The following is a 7,632-nucleotide window of genomic DNA, read 5'->3' as shown; positions in this document are numbered from 1 at the left end:
GCGGCGGCCGGGAGCGGCCACTGCACTGCAGTCTGGGCGACAGAGTGAGACGCCAACTCAAAAAAAAAAAAAAAACCCATGGGGAAGGAGGAAGAAAAAGCTGTGAGGCTTGAAAGAGCAAGTCCAGGCACCTGTCTGGATCGTTCTCAAATTATGAGGAATGGAAAAATATGTGTTGTTTTCCAAGCCTTTTCACATCTTTGAAGGAGCATGGCTTAGACAAAGCATGTGAAGTATTCAACCAACCCATACAATCTCCACTGCATATAAGTCAGTGTCTATGGGTACTTAAAAAAAAAAAAAAAAAAAAAAAAAAGTTGGGCGTGGCGGTGTGTGCCTGCGATCCCAGCTATTAGGAGGCTGAGGGGTGAGGATTGCCTGAGCCCGGGAGGTTGAGGATATGGTGAGTCATGACCTGGCCACTGCACTTCAGCCTGGGCAACAGAGTGAGACCCCGACTATAAATAAATAAATAAATAACTCATAGACCTTTTCAACATCAAGAGTGAACTTTCATGTATATCATGGACTTTAGTTCGTGAGGTATCAATATCTATACATATTTGTAAAAAACTAACGCAAGATGTTAATAACAGAGACAACTGTGTCCCAGGAAGAAGAGTATATGGGAACGTTCTGCACTGTCTGCTTAGTTTTCTGTAAATCTAAAACTGTTCTGAAAAAAATCTCTTAATTTAAAAAAAAGTATTTTACAAATCTGTAGTTACAGGAAGTGTGATGCTGTGGAAAGAACACTGGACCGGCTATGAGATTCTCTGACACACTCTCGGTGTGTTAGCTGGGTGGCCCTGGGCCAGCCCCTCTGACCCTTGGTTTCCTCATCTTTAAAATGAAGGCATTGGACAAGATGACCTCTACACAGCCCACTCTGGCTACGCAAAGCTCTGGCTTTTTTAGAACAACATTTCAAAAGAATAAATAAGCAAACGTCTTTGAGTTTCTCAGGAGACGGACCTATACATAAAGCTCAGTAGTTTTGCTCCGGGAACCGCCGGGTAGCTGCAGAGAAAATGCAAAATCTCCCGCCCTGTCACCTTGACCGGCCGAGTTAAAAGTTCCTCCAAATACCGTGCGGGAGGCGACGGCAACCAAAACACTAAACTGCCTCTGGTCCCTACCAGCTGTCGGGGGTTTCTTTCCTTCTTGGCTCTAGAAACTCATATTTTATTCATGAGAATTGAGGCCCTGGGAGGCCCGGGCATAAACAGGATGTAAATATTTGTGGGTGGTGGTGGAGGGGAGTGGTATTTGAGCAGGGCTGTCTGCAGTAGGGACTTCTAGGACGAGGCTTACCTGGGGCCCACCCACCTCAGGTCCTCTAAGGGGGGGATGGGGGTGTGTGTGCAGGCCATATCCCTGATGGGAGATGGGTCTGGGACCCCAGTGCCCTTGAAGTGGGTGGCGGGAGACATTGCGTGACCTCTTGGGACGTTTCCCTCCCTAGCCACCAGGGCCCCTCCTTCCCCAGCTTCAGACAGGGCCGGCTTCCTGGCACCTGTAGACGTACCTCCTTCCTCTGCAGCCCCTCACCTGTCTCCATGCACCTGGGCACCGTTCCCCTCCAGCCATCCGCAGTTCCCCACCGGGCCCCCACAGTGTCTTCTCATGGGACCCATCGCGCTGCTTATGCCAGTTGCTCTGCCCGGCGGGTGTGACCCCACCCCGTGGACTCCCACGGGTCACCAAGACGCCCCCGGGTCCTTGCATGGCCTTCAGTCTTTCCTGGAACCCAGGGCAGTCCCGTCTCTTGGGCTCCCCCAGGAGAATAACTCCTGCTCAGCTGTCAGGGCCTGGCCCGGTTTTCGCTTCCTCCAAGTAGCTGCCCCCTCCAAATCTGGGTGCGGCATCCCTCCCCCCACCCGCGGCCTGGGACTTCCAATTTTAGCACCTGCGGTGCTGAGCTGAAACCCTGCCTCCTCCACTCCCGCACTGACGGGGGCCCAGGCCCCTCCCTTCACTAAACAGATACTTGTTGAATAAATAACGGGCGGGTGAAGATGCAGATCAACTGTCACCTGGCATCTGTGGTCATCTCTAATCTGCCACCGCCCCCAAACGGACAAGCTGTGCCAGGGTCATTTGTTTCTTGAGTGCGTCTCCTTCCACCTCCACCCCCACCCCTGGCCCGTGCAGGACATGCCTGCACCTAAGCCCGTTCCTGAAGTCGTAGCCTTGGCTGGGTGGTCCTGGCTCTCATCTTAACGGGTATCCAGGACTTTCAAAATGACGCCCTACATTTCAGCCTCAGGGATGAGGAAAATGCTTCACTCTGCGAGGCACAACCTTCCTGGAACTGACACCCTTGGGGCTTCCCGAGGAATGTGGTGAGCGTGTCAGTGCAGAAGCTGGTGAGCTGCGACGAACCTTCGTTTAAAATGCTGCTTCTGGCAGTGAGACCCACATTGCAGACTTCTGGGATTGGGGAAAACACAAAATACACCCCAATACAGGAGCATCAATCGCTGGATTACACCCAGGTGCGCCATCCCATTCCATCGGGTAGGTGTGGAGTTGGAACGGGGGCGTGACCTCACTCTGAGAAATAACGAGGTTCCCGTTGGAAAGGAATGCCAGACTACTTAGGTGAGATGTCATACATGTTTTAATGCAGTTAATCGCCCTCTAGTCGATCCTGTGTGGATATGCAGGCTTTTTCAGTGTAGAACGTCTTAGCTCAAGGTGATTTAGCCGACCAAGTATCTCATGTCACTGAGAACTCAACAGGAAGCCAAAAAAAAGGGGGTGTGCCTGGTGCTTAGCTCCTGCTGAGGGAGTCCCACTCAGTCCCTGCCTCTAGTGATGCTTTAGAGCAGAGGTTCTCAGCCCCAAGAAACAAGTGGATTCCCCATGCCCAGACCTACTAAATCCGAAGCGCCATGGCGAGACTCGGGCCTCAGTGTTTGGGTGAAACCACCCAGGTGAGGGCAGGTGCAGCCGGGCTTTAGAAGCAGAGCTCCCGATCAGTGGAGTCCAGCGGGCTTCAGGTGGTGCCAGTGGTGCCAGTGGTGCCGATGGTGCTGGTCCCTGGACCACATCTGAAGGCAAAGACTCTAGAAAAGATTTTTTTTTTCTAGTCGAGGTCTCACTCAGTTACCCAGGCTGTCGTGCAGTGGCATGATCACGGCTCCAGCCTCGACCTCCTGGGGCTTGGGCAATCCTTCCACCTCAGCCTCTCCAGTAGCTGGGGCTACAAGCATGAAGCATGCACCTCCATGCCTGACTAATTATTTTTAATTTTTGTAGAGACAGGGTGTTACTATGTTGCCCAGGCTGGTCTCAAACTCCTGGGCTCAAGCAGTCCTCCCACCTCGGCCTCCCAAAGTGCTGGGATCACAGACATGCCCAGCTAGAAGATAATATTGTTTACTTGACATAAAATTTTCAGGACACAACTCATTCACAAAAATGTCTATTGTAGAAGATTGAAACAAGCATGTAGAGTGAGTCAAAAGAGAGAGATCCCCTTCCCCTTCTACCAGCTTCCCCTCTGCACCACTCTCTTTCCACAGTTACCAGGGGTGCTCCAGGCAGAGAGACCTTTTTTCTTTCGAGTTGGAGTCTCACTCTGTCACCCAGACTGGAGTGCAGTGGCCGCTCCCGGCCACCGCAGCCTCGCCTGCTGGGCTCCGGCGATCCTTCCGCCTCAGCCTTCCAAGTAGCTGGAACTACAGGCGCGTGCTACCATGCCCAGCTAATTTTTTGATTTATTGAGGAGATGAGGTCTCACCAAGTTGCCCAGGCAGGTCTTGAACCTGCGGGCTCAGGCAAGCCACTCACCTTGGCCTCCCAAAGCGCGGGGTTACAGGCTGAGACACCGAGCCCGGCTCTTTTCATAATATATCTTTTTAGAGGGGCACAGAGACCTTTTCCTATTTTTATTTTATTTTTACTTTATAGAGACAGGGTCTTGCTATCTTGGCCAGCCTGGTCTGGAACTCTCGGCCTCAAGTGATCCTTCTGCCTCAGCCTCCCAAAGTGCTGGGATTACAGGTGTGAGCCATCACATCCTGCCTGACCTTTCCCTGTCAGTGTGGGTAAATGGCCTGCATTTCTCAGTGATGTGTAGTATGAATAGACCAAAATTCACCCACACATTCTACTCTGATGGACATTTATACCATTTCTCCACCCCCAGCCACCCCATTCGAAACTGCTGCAGGGAATATCCTAGTACATAGATTTCTGTGCACACCAGTAAGCATTTCTATAAGACCAGTTTCTAGAAGTGGAATTCTGGGTCAGAGCGTATACCTGTAGAATGTTGCTAGAAACTGAAAAATTGCTCTCCAGGAGAGCTTGATGATTTTTACAGAAAAGAAAAAGGAGTGAACAGACAAGTCATGGAAGAGGAAATGCAAAAAGGCAACCCACATAATAAAGTGCTTAGCAAGACAATGAAAATGAAAACAGCCTCATGTGTATATATAACATGCGTTGGATGTATCTCGCTCCATTTCTGGTACACATTTGCACACCAGATTGGCAAACAGACACACCAAACAATGCACCCTCATCTCCCATCTCCACTGGTGGAAAGACCAATGGGATATAACTGGACTGAGCTTGACGCTGTGCTCCCCGCCCCTCGGCTGATTCAGAAGTGGCCACAGGAAGGTCAGGGCTGATGAGCTCCCTGAAGACAGGAAGAAGGGTCAGCTTAGATGAGTAAAACAAACAAACCAAAATTAGAAGAATCCATCACACGCCCATCGCCTCTGGGGTCATCCCATGTCATGGCACATCAAACATGTGACCTCTGCACCGGAAACACTAAGGCATGGGGAAAAACTCTGTACCCTTTTTGATTTTCTTTCTTCGAGTTGGAGTCTCACTCAGTCGCCCAGACTGGAGTGCAGTGGCCGCTCCCGGCCACCGCAGCCTCGACCTGCTGGGCTCCGGCGATCCTTCTGCCTCAGCCTTCCCAGTAGCCGGAATTACAGGCATGCGCTACCACGCCCGGTTAATTTTTTTGATTTATTGTAGAGATGAGGTCTTGCCAAGTTGCCTAGGCGGGTCTCGAACGCGCGGGCTCAGGCGATTCACTTACCCCAGCCTCCCAAGGCGCGGGATTACAGGCTGAGCCATCAAGCCTGGCTCCTTTTTTTTCAAGAAGGCAAGAGGCTAGGTGTGGTGGCTCACACCTGCAATTCTACCATTTTTGGAGGCCACAGTGGGAGGATTGCTTGAGACCTGTCTAGGCAACACAGCAAGACCTCATCTCTACAAAAAATTAAAAAAAAAAATAGCCAGGTGTGGTGGCGAGCACCTGTAGTCTCAGTTATTTGGGAAGCTGAGGCAGAAGGATCACCTGAGTCCAGGAGGTTGAGGCTGTGATAAGCCATGATTGTCCCACTACACTCCAGCCCAGATGACGGAGTGAGACTGACTCAAAAAAAAAAAAAAAAAAAAAGAAGGCAGCGGCAAGGAAGTATGTAAAAGCAATTTTCAAAGTTTCCAAATTGTTAAAGTTTAACAAAATGGTTTGCCGGGCTTGGTGGCTTAGCCTGTAATCCCAGTACTTTGGGAGGCTGAGGTCAGTGGATTGTCTGAGCCTGCAGGTTGAGGCCCGCCTGGGCAACTTGGCAAGACCTCATCTCTACAATAAAATCAAAAATTAGCCGGGCGTGGTAGCACACGCCTGTAGTTCCAGCTACTCGGAAGGCTGAGGTGGAAGGATCGCCGGAGCCCAGCAGGTCGAGGCTGCGGTGGCCAGGAGCGGCCACTGCACTCCAGTCTGGGCGACAGAGTGAGACTCCAACTCAAAAAAATAAATAAATAAATTGGTTTTAAAATAGAAACTTGAAGGCCGGGCACAGTGGTTCCTGCCTGTAATCCCAGTATTTTGGGAGGCGGAGGTGAAAGGATGGACTGAGTTCAGGGGTTCGAGACCAGTCCAGGCAACTTGGCTGAGACCTCATCTCTACAATAAATCAAAAAACTAGCCATGTGTTCTGGCATGTGCCTGTGGTTCCAGCTACTTGGAAGGCTGAAGCAGAAGGATCACCTGAGCCCAGAAGGTCGAGGCTGTGGTGGCTGTGAGTATTCCACTGCATTCCAGCCTGGGTCACAGAGGAGACTGACTCAAAAAGAAAGAAAAAAAGAAAGACTTTGCATACAGAGGGCACTAAAGGGAACATATACTTATTCAGAAAGTGTGTTCTCTGGAAGGAATGTTAAAGTATGACTCTTCAGGATTTGCTTAAAAAGTAGGGCAGGCACTTCTTGAAATCATTAGCCTTAACCACTTGAAAATGCCACCTCGTGAGGTTAATGTCGTTTAAAAGATGTGTCTAAAAATCCCAGCACTTTGGGAGGCTGAGACAAGAAGACTGCTTGATTGAGCCCAAGAGCTCAAGATTAGCCTGGGCAATGTAGCAAGACCTCGTCTCCATAAAGAAAATAAAAAAATTAGCTGGGTGCAGTGGCATGGGCCTGCAGTCCTAGCTACTTGGGAGGCTGAGGCTGGAGGACTGCCTGAGCCCAGGAAGTCGAGGCTGTGATGAGCTGTGACCATGCCACTGCACTCCAGCTTGGGCAATAGAGCAAGACCCGACTCAAAAAAAAAAAATGCATCTAAGAGTCATAGACAGACGTCTTTCTGTGCATTCAAAAGGGAGGTGTCAAGAGGCTAAGGGGTACTGGTTGGAAAAAGGGTAAAAGACGAGAGTCCTCTGCAGACACAGTGCTCAGAGCACCAGATCGGAGCTTGAGCTGTGCTTCCTCTGAAGGCCCAGCTGGAAGGTCATGCCCCAGGGAGCCGGGGCCCCGCAGCCACAGTGCCTGTCCTTCTCTTTCTGTGCACCCCAGCTCCTACCCAGGAGGGTGGTGTGAACACTGGATGCCTGCCACACTCAGGCTGTGCACCACACCTTTGTACCCCCAGGGTGATCACACATGCGGGCCGGGCCTGTGCAGCCTGACTGCAGGGCTCACATCCCATCCCACAGACGGGGCTGTCCTCGTCCGATGGCTGCTTTCTCTCAGATGCCTGTGGAGTGAGCTGGGCCAGAGGTCACCCTGTGACCTAGTTAATCGGAGTGACAGGAGAAAATCATACACTCAGAGACACACACCAGATTCGGGGAAAGCCTCAGGAGATTCGGAGACAGGCACTCAGGGAGGGCCTTTTGACTTTAGCCCCAGTTGCCAAGGCTCCCAGGAAGCTCCTGGCGAAGCCAAGATGACCCCAGAGAAGTGGATGTGAGAGTGGCTGGCGGGACGCAGTGAGGAGGCTCTGGGTCAGAGCATGCAGACTCTGCCCTCTACTTGCTGAGAGACCTGGGTACCATGTGCCTCAGTTTCCACATCTGTAACGGGATAACAACAACCTCAAAGGGGGTTGCAAGGAGTCAACGTAAAGCCCTTCCAACTCAGGACAACCGTTCGTTACTATTATTTATCATTATTTTTTTTGAGTTGGAGTCTCACTCCATCGCCCAGGCTGGAGTGCAGTGGCACACTCACAGCCACCCCAGCGTCAACCTGCTGGGCTCCAGCGATCCTTCCGCCTCAGCCTTCCAAGGAGCTGGAACTACCGGTGTGTGCTATCATGCCCAGCTAATTTTTTCATTTACTGTAGAGATGAGGTCTTTGCCAAGTTGCCCAGGCTGG

The sequence above is a fragment of the Carlito syrichta genome, unplaced genomic scaffold (genome assembly GCF_000164805.1).
Source record: "Carlito syrichta isolate Samal-C Ts95f unplaced genomic scaffold, Tarsius_syrichta-2.0.1 Scaffold153844, whole genome shotgun sequence".
In the NCBI taxonomy this organism is placed as follows: Eukaryota; Metazoa; Chordata; class Mammalia; order Primates; family Tarsiidae; genus Carlito; species Carlito syrichta.
The sequence above is the reverse complement of the archived record's forward strand: the minus strand, read 5'-3'. Positions refer to the sequence as shown.